This window comes from Parambassis ranga, unplaced genomic scaffold (genome assembly GCF_900634625.1).
Source record: "Parambassis ranga unplaced genomic scaffold, fParRan2.1 scaffold_21_arrow_ctg1, whole genome shotgun sequence".
NCBI lineage: Eukaryota > Metazoa > Chordata > Actinopteri > Ambassidae > Parambassis > Parambassis ranga.
In genome coordinates, this window is record NW_021144767.1 from 222,240 (window position 1) to 230,914 (window position 8,675).

The 8,675-nt window shown below is 44.0% G+C and overlaps 4 non-coding genes across 4 annotated transcripts; 2 read left to right on the forward strand and 2 right to left on the reverse strand.

Annotated features, from left to right (window-relative positions):
* Positions 1-1,107: 1,107 nt before the first annotated feature.
* Positions 1,108-1,180, reverse strand: trnam-cau (transfer RNA methionine (anticodon CAU)). Its single transcript has one exon. It is a non-coding gene; the product is annotated as a tRNA-Met (tRNA).
* Positions 1,181-1,832: 652 nt separating this feature from the next.
* On the reverse strand, positions 1,833-1,923 carry trnay-gua (transfer RNA tyrosine (anticodon GUA)). The gene is given in 2 exon segments: positions 1,833-1,868; positions 1,887-1,923. It is a non-coding gene; the product is annotated as a tRNA-Tyr (tRNA).
* Positions 1,924-4,188: 2,265 nt separating this feature from the next.
* On the forward strand, positions 4,189-4,279 carry trnay-gua (transfer RNA tyrosine (anticodon GUA)). The gene is given in 2 exon segments: positions 4,189-4,225; positions 4,244-4,279. It is a non-coding gene; the product is annotated as a tRNA-Tyr (tRNA).
* Positions 4,280-4,929: 650 nt separating this feature from the next.
* On the forward strand, positions 4,930-5,002 carry trnam-cau (transfer RNA methionine (anticodon CAU)). The gene has a single exon. It is a non-coding gene; the product is annotated as a tRNA-Met (tRNA).
* The last annotated feature ends 3,673 nt before the right edge of the window (positions 5,003-8,675 follow it).

Genomic DNA, 8,675 nt, shown 5'->3' on the forward strand with positions numbered 1-8,675 from the left:
ACAAGAAGAAGCACAACAACCGGCGGAGAAAGAACATCTCCATTCCATATGTGTCAGGAGTATCAGAGAAACTCTGCAGGATCTTCAAAGGACACTCCTTTGAGGACAACAATGTCCACATTTTAGACAGGGAGGAAAGGTGGTATGAAAGAGGAGTCAAGGAAGCATCTATGTTAAGCTGGAAAAACCTTCCCTTAACAGAGGTGGTGGCCTCAGACATCATCTTTCTACCACATACAATACAGTGATTCCATCCATTCCAGGAAGTTTGCACATACTCACAGCAAGAACAAAGGGCTGTCAACCAGCCCCCCTCCGGCAGTCTCACAGTCGTTAGCCAGTCGTTAGACACACCTGGCCCAGGCAGCCATGGAAACATTTAGTGCTATTGTTTGTGAGTTTTACCCAGACCCACCCACTGAGGTCTGCAACCACATATAAACCATGTTTCCCCACCAAACAGTTAGAACTGATGAAGCTGCTTGGATGAGCAGCGAAACGTCTTCAAGAAAACTCTACAAGTCCAGACGCCTTGCTTCAATCTTCTCTACGTATTAACATATCATATTTTCACAGCAGTTTTAAGGTGTGTACATACTCCTAAAGGTTAAATTAATAATTTTTGTTGGTGCAGTAGTCAGCGCGCATATGAGAGATATTCTCACTAACATACTGCAATGTAGATGTCTTTGTTAAAAAAAGGACCATATTTCACTTGTTTCTGAGCAACCACAGCCGCAGTAGGCAGCGCGTCAGTCTCATAGGTTAAAAAGAGTAGTAGCCAGCACGTATACGAGACATATTGGCACTAACATGGGCACTGTATATGAAAAAAAGGCCTTAAACTTCCTGGTATTGTGTTCACAATGGTGGCATTGATCCCCAGCCTCTGTCACACAGTCTGTTCAGTGTGGGGCCCCTTAAGGTCTGTGTTCCACACATGCACAATGGGTAGGCAACCATCGGATTGTATAGTAAGCACTGACAGACACCTGCTTTTATGGTCATTTCCTCTGTAAATTAGCTTGTTGATGCTACTATGTAATATTATGTACCTGTAAATGGTGAGTGTGTGTACTCTTTATTCAATGCTGTCTCTAAAAGTTGTGCCCCGTGTGAGGGTTGAACTCACGACCTTCAGATTATGAGACTGACGCGCTGCCTACTGCGCCAACGAGGCCCAAAAACTGGGACATATGGTCTTTTTTTTTTTTTTTTAAACAAAGATCTACAGCAGGGGTCTCAAACTCAATTTACCCGGGGGGCGATGGGGGTCGAGGCTGGGTGAGGCTGGGCCGCATCAAGTATTCCACAAAAAAGCATTCAGATATTCCAAAATACAACTGGTCCGATCTTCTCAATCTTCCAGGTCAGAATAGGGATGCAAATTATCGAGGAATTCATTAATCGTAAACTGATATGCAGCGATTTCCCCTCAGTTTCACTAAGATTAAAAGCTAAACATTGTTTACTAAATAAAAACTGCATGTCATATTCCTTAATGAGTGATTTGCTGTACCATTGGGGTCAAACAGGCTGGTTTGTTTGTAGGTGATTTTGTGTTTACAGATGCAGAGCTAGCAAATTTTAAAAAGGCTCTATCGACTTGCTAAAGGTAAGATTTGACCAGTCAAGGATTCTAATGACTACATAACACATCCTTTATTACATAAACGTGTTGTAAACACATGTATTGAACAAATGCACTTCAGATAAAAAATCAAATCAGATAAAAATCATTGTGACATATATGTCACATCGGCCCTTTAGCCAAAAAACCAGTGAAAAAATGATGTGACATTATGATGAAACTCTCGAGGGTTAAAAGTCACTCCTTCGAGCCGGATTTGAACCAGCGACCTAAGGATTTCAGTTTTATTGTCTCACTACAGTCCTCCGCTCTACCAACTGAGCTATCGAAGGGTGGGCTGAGAAAGAAATGCCCGAGCACAGCCGAGCGTTCATAGTTGACTCAAACACAGGTCATCTGTGCTTGATTTGAAAGTCAGGAATGTGGATTGGATTTGTGTGTTCATAAAGACCTGAAAAAAATCAGACAAGATTTTCATTATCCTGGAATGCAGCTTAAGACTTTGTGGCAGTATGACCACTTTACATCTTGACCATACTAGAATAGAATAGAATAGAATAGAATAGAATAGAATAGAATATAGACTTTGAGGCAAGGCGTCTGGACTTGTAGAGTTTTCTTGAAGACGTTTCGCTGCTCATCCAAGCAGCTTCATCAGTTCTAACTGTTTGGTGGGAAACATGGTTTATATGTGGTTGCAGACCTCAGTGGGTGGGTCTGGGTCAAACTTAGAAACAATAGCACTAAATGTTTCCATAATTACCTGTGATGATCTGGCAGGTGTGTCTAACGACTGGCTAACGACTATGAAACTGCCGGAGGGGGGCTGGTTGACAGCCCTTTGTTCTTGCTGTGAGTATGTGCAAACTTCCTGGGAATGGATGGAATCACTGCATTGTATGCTTCCTGGGGAAGCCACTCCATGCCTGTATGGACTCCCCAAGATTCACAAGGAAGGAGTCCCCCTCAGACCCATCGTCAGCAGCACAAACTCAGTCACATACAACATGGCTAAGCACTTGGCTGAACTCCTGACACCACTGGTAGGACTTTGTGAACAAGGTGGAGAAGATCCGAATGGACCCAGACGACACTATGGCCTCATTTGATGTCACCTCCCTGTTCACCTGCATCCCTACATCAGAAGCCACAGAGATGGTAAGGACGTGCCTCACACAAGACAGCACACTCAAGGAAAGAACCAACCTCACGCCAGACCACATCTGTGACCTGCTGGACCTCTGCCTGACCACCACTTATTTCCAGTACAATGGGAACTTTTACAGACAGAAGCACGGCTGTGCGATGGGATCATCTGTGTCTCCTATTGTGGCCAACCTCTACATGGAAGAAGTGGAGAGAAGAGCCTTGAGTTCCTTTTCTGGAACCACCCCCACCCACTGGTTTAGATATGTGGATGACACCTGGGTGACCAATGAAGTGCAACGGTTCACAGAACACATCAACGCAGTGGACAACAACATCAAGTTCACTCGGGAGGACATCAGGGAGAACAATCTGGCCTTCTTGGACTGCACAGTACATATTGAGGACAGGAGCCTCAACATGGAAGTGTGCAGGAAACCCACACACACGGACCAGTACCTGTTGTTTGATTCACACCACCCACTGGAACACAAACTGGGAGTCATCAGGACCCTGCAGCACAGAGCACAAACTGTACTAACCAGCTCAGAGGGGAAGAAGAAGGAGCAACACCACACCAGAAAGGCCCTGCAGACCTGTGGCTACCCCAAGTGGGCACTCATCAAAGCCACAAAAACAAGACCCCCCAACAACAAGAAGAAGCACAACAACCGGCGGAGAAAGAACATCTCCATTCCATATGTGTCAGGAGTATCAGAGAAACTCTGCAGGATCTTCAAAGGACACTCCTTTGAGGACAACAATGTCCACATTTTAGACAGGGAGGAAAGGTGGTATGAAAGAGGAGTCAAGGAAGCATCTATGTTAAGCTGGAAAAACCTTCCCTTAACAGAGGTGGTGGCCTCAGACATCATCTTTCTACCACATACAATACAGTGATTCCATCCATTCCAGGAAGTTTGCACATACTCACAGCAAGAACAAAGGGCTGTCAACCAGCCCCCCTCCGGCAGTCTCACAGTCGTTAGCCAGTCGTTAGACACACCTGGCCCAGTCAGCCATGGAAACATTTAGTGCTATTGTTTCTAAGTTTGACCCAGACCCACCCACTGAGGTCTGCAACCACATATAAACCATGTTTCCCACCAAACAGTTAGAACTGATGAAGCTGCTTGGATGAGCAGCGAAACGTCTTCAAGAAAACTCTACAAGTCCAGACGCCTTGCCTCAAAGTCTATATTCTATTCTATTCTATTCTATTCTATTCTATTCTATTCTATTCTAGTATGGTCAAGATGTAAAGTGGTCATACTGCCACAAAGTCTTAAGCTGCATTCCAGGATAATGAAAATCTTGTCTGATTTTTTTCAGGTCTTTATGAACACACAAATCCAATCCACATTCCTGACTTTCAAATCAAGCACAGATGACCTGTGTTTGAGTCAACTATGAACGCTCGGCTGTGCTCGGGCATTTCTTTCTCAGCCCACCCTTCGATAGCTCAGTTGGTAGAGCGGAGGACTGTAGTGAGACAATAAAACTGAAATCCTTAGGTCGCTGGTTCAAATCCGGCTCGAAGGAGTGACTTTTAACCCTCGAGAGTTTCATCATAATGTCACATCATTTTTCACTGGTTTTTTGGCTAAAGGGCCGATGTGACATATATGTCACAATGATTTTTATCTGATTTGATTTTTATCTGAAGTGCATTTGTTCAATACATGTGTTTACAACACGTTTATGTAATAAAGGATGTGTTATGTAGTCATTAGAATCCTTGACTGGTCAAATCTTACCTTTAGCAAGTCGATAGAGCCTTTTTAAAATTTGCTAGCTCTGCATCTGTAAACACAAAATCACCTACAAACAAACCAGCCTGTTTGACCCCAATGGTACAGCAAATCACTCATTAAGGAATATGACATGCAGTTTTTATTTAGTAAACAATGTTTAGCTTTTAATCTTAGTGAAACTGAGGGGAAATCGCTGCATATCAGTTTACGATTAATGAATTCCTCGATAATTTGCATCCCTATTCTGACCTGGAAGATTGAGAAGATCGGACCAGTTGTATTTTGGAATATCTGAATGCTTTTTTGTGGAATACTTGATGCGGCCCAGCCTCACCCAGCCTCGACCCCCATCGCCCCCCGGGTAAATTGAGTTTGAGACCCCTGCTGTAGATCTTTGTTTAAAAAAAAAAAAAAAAGACCATATGTCCCAGTTTTTGGGCCTCGTTGGCGCAGTAGGCAGCGCGTCAGTCTCATAATCTGAAGGTCGTGAGTTCAACCCTCACACGGGGCACAACTTTTAGAGACAGCATTGAATAAAGAGTACACACACTCACCATTTACAGGTACATAATATTACATAGTAGCATCAACAAGCTAATTTACAGAGGAAATGACCATAAAAGCAGGTGTCTGTCAGTGCTTACTATACAATCCGGTGGTTGCCTACCCATTGTGCATGTGTGGAACACAGACCTTAAGGGGCCCCACACTGAACAGACTGTGTGACAGAGGCTGGGGATCAATGCCACCATTGTGAACACAATACCAGGAAGTTTAAGGCCTTTTTTTCATATACAGTGCCCATGTTAGTGCCAATATGTCTCGTATACGTGCTGGCTACTACTCTTTTCAGACTATGAGACTGACGCGCTGCCTACTGCGGCTGTGGTGGCTCAGAAACAAGTGAAATATGGTCCTTTTTTTAACAAAGACATCTACATTGCAGTATGTTAGTGAGAATATCTCTCATATGCGCGCTGACTACTGCACCAACAAAAATTATTAATTTAACCTTTAGGAGTATGTACACACCTTAAAACTGCTGTGAAAATATGACATGTTAATACGTAGAGAAGATTGAAGCAAGGCGTCTGGACTTGTAGAGTTTTCTTGAAGACGTTTCGCTGCTCATCAAAGCAGCTTCATCAGTTCTAACTGTTTGGTGGGGAAACATGGTTTATATGTGGTTGCAGACCTCAGTGGGTGGGTCTGGGTAAAACTCACAAACAATAGCACTAAATGTTTCCATGGCTGCCTGGGCTAGGTGTGTCTAACGACTGGCTAACGACTGTGAGACTGCCGGAGGGGGACTGGTGGACAGCCCTTTGTTCTTATTGTATGTGCAAACTTCCTGGGAATGGATGGAATCACTGCATTGTATGTGGTAGAAAGATGATTTCTGAGGCCACCACCTCTGTTAAGGGAAGGTTTTTCCAGCTTAACATAGATGCTTCCTTGACTCCTCTTTCAAACCACCTTTCCTCTCTGTCTAAAATGTGGACATTGTTGTCCTCAAAGGAAAGATTATGGAGTTTGCGCTGGTATTTCTTCAGTTTTTTTACACTCCTTGCTTCACAAGTAACCGTGGACACACAGTGGAGGCCCTATTGTTTACACGGGGGATCAGCTGTTAGCCTCAGGGACACAGCGGTGCTGCACAGCGAGAGACCCGACATTCTTCGAGACATAAGGAGGAGAAGATGACGGGGAACCCGTGCCGGAGCTGCGTGTTGTTCCATCAGATGTTATAAACCTGTACTCCCCTCGGTCATCACTGGGAATGTTTGATCTCTCACTAATAAGATGGACGAGCTGACGGTGCTGACTCGGCACCAGAGGGAATATCGTCAGTGTAGCATGCTGTTGTTTACTGAAACTTGCTAACGGTGCTAACACTGGACTCTAACGTTGCGCTAAATGGATTTCAGTTGGCAAGGACAGACAGGACAGTGGAGTGCGGTCAGAGGAAAGGAGGGGGGCTGGTATGTTTGTTATGATAGATGGTGTAATCCTGGACACATCACTGTCAAGGAACAGATCTGCAGGTCTGATTGATTAATGATCTACTGTAGTGCTGTGTGAGTCATCAGAGGACACTTCTGTCTTCATTTGAAGCTGGTAGGTACAAACTGCACCACTGCTAGCAGGAGCTCCTTTGTTCTACACCTGGACATCAGCTCACTCATTTTAACAACTGACAGACTCCATTTCGGAAAGACAGACCATCTGGACAAGATATGTCTCTGGTCTCTTCCAGTCAGGTTTACTCACAGAGGAGGTTCCATGGTGTAATGGTTAGCACTCTGGACTCTGAATCCAGTGATCTGAGGTTCAAATCTCAGTGGAACCTTTTGTTTGAACAGTTATCCTGGTGTCCTTTCTACACAGTTAAGCCTATGGAGAAGTCCACAGTCGGTTCATTGGTCCAGCTGTAGTCATTAATGGACTGAAGGCCATGAAGGAGGCTGTGGTGCTGAATCTGCTGCTTGTGCTGGATGATCCAGTTATAACATGGAATCCTCTGCTGTCCATGCTGCTATGTCCTGCTAGTACTCATTATTCAGGAAACAAGAACAAGTATTAGGGAGTGCTCTCAAGTGCTCTCTAAGCAAAATAAAATAGCTTTGTTTCTATGGTGACCCACAGGCTGCAACAAAACACCACTACAGGTGCTGGTCATATAATTAGAATATCATCAGAAGGTTGATTTATTCAGTAATTCCATTCAAAAAGTTGAAAGCTGTATAATGCAAACATTCATTCCACACAGACTGAAATATTTCAAGTGTTTATTTCTTTTAATTTTGATGGTTATAACGGACAACCAATGAAACCCACATTCAGTATCTCAGCTGGATGGATGAGGATGGATGGATAATGTAGTGGACTCCCACCCAGCAGATCAAGTCCCAGAGGTTACAGCATCATTTATTAGCTGAGTTTCCCCTCAGGGAAGCTGCTGTTTACAAGCTGTTTACAGAGAGAAGCAAGAAAACAACAGTCAGCATCATCTTCCATAAAAACACATGACAATAACATGTGAGACAGAGAGTTTATGATCAGTGCTCCCCCTCTGGTTAGGACATATGATGACATTTTTAAATGTACCAGTCAAAAGTCACTCAGTGGTTTGTCTTGTTTTTATGACTTTCTACATTGTAGATTCATCCGGAAGACATCAGAGCTATGAAGGAACACATGTGGAATGATGTAGTGAACAAACAGTGTTAAACCAAGCAGAATATGTTTGATGTTTGACATTCTTCCAAGCAGCCAGCTTTTGCTTTGATGACATCTTCACACACTCTTTGCATTCTCTCAATCTGAACTGAACCACCAATGCTGTGCAATGCTGACATCTAGTGGTGGAATCGCAGGTTACAGAATCAGAAATTACTTTTTTTTATCGTCGAGGGGAAATTCTTGTTTGTTACAGACAAATAGAAGAAAAGATAATTGAAAATATGAAATAGAAATATTGAAATACCTAGACAGCATTTAAATCCCTGAGTTGTATCTAAAGAACATATTTACTATTGTGTAAAAACCTTTACACAGTAAGAGCCTGACATGAATGTACCAGTATGAATGTACAGTGTCTGAGTGACTGTTACAGTTCAGAGTTCAGTAGTTTGATAGAGACGGGCCGGAATGACTTCCTGTCTTCTCACCTGCTCTGTGGTGAAGGTGATCGGTGGAGGTGGGGAACCAGTAATTCCCAGGTGATGACTGTCACCGAGGGGTCTGAGGACGAGGTGCGAGCAGGGCCATCTGGATGAGCTGTGGGAGAAGAGAGGGCGGGTGACGTGGCTGGTCGTCGCTTCAGCTGCTGAAGAGTCGTTAGCAGGCTGAACTGGGGTCACTAAAAAAACTGATTCAGCTCATTGGCCCTTTCCACACTGCCATTAACTCCACCCCTGCTGCTCCACCTGTAACCAGTGATGGTCCTCATGCCACTCCACACCTCTCTCGTGTTGTTTTGCTGAAGTTTCCACTCCAGCTTCCTCCTGTACTTCTCCTTGGCCTCCCTGATTTTTATTCTCAGGTCCTTCTGTGTAGCTCTCACCTCCTGCCTGTCGCCCGCTTTGAATGCCTTCTTTTTTCTATTTAAAAGGCTTTAATGTCCTTAGTCACCCATGGCTTGTTGTGGGTAACATTCACTGTCCTAACGAACAACACTGTCC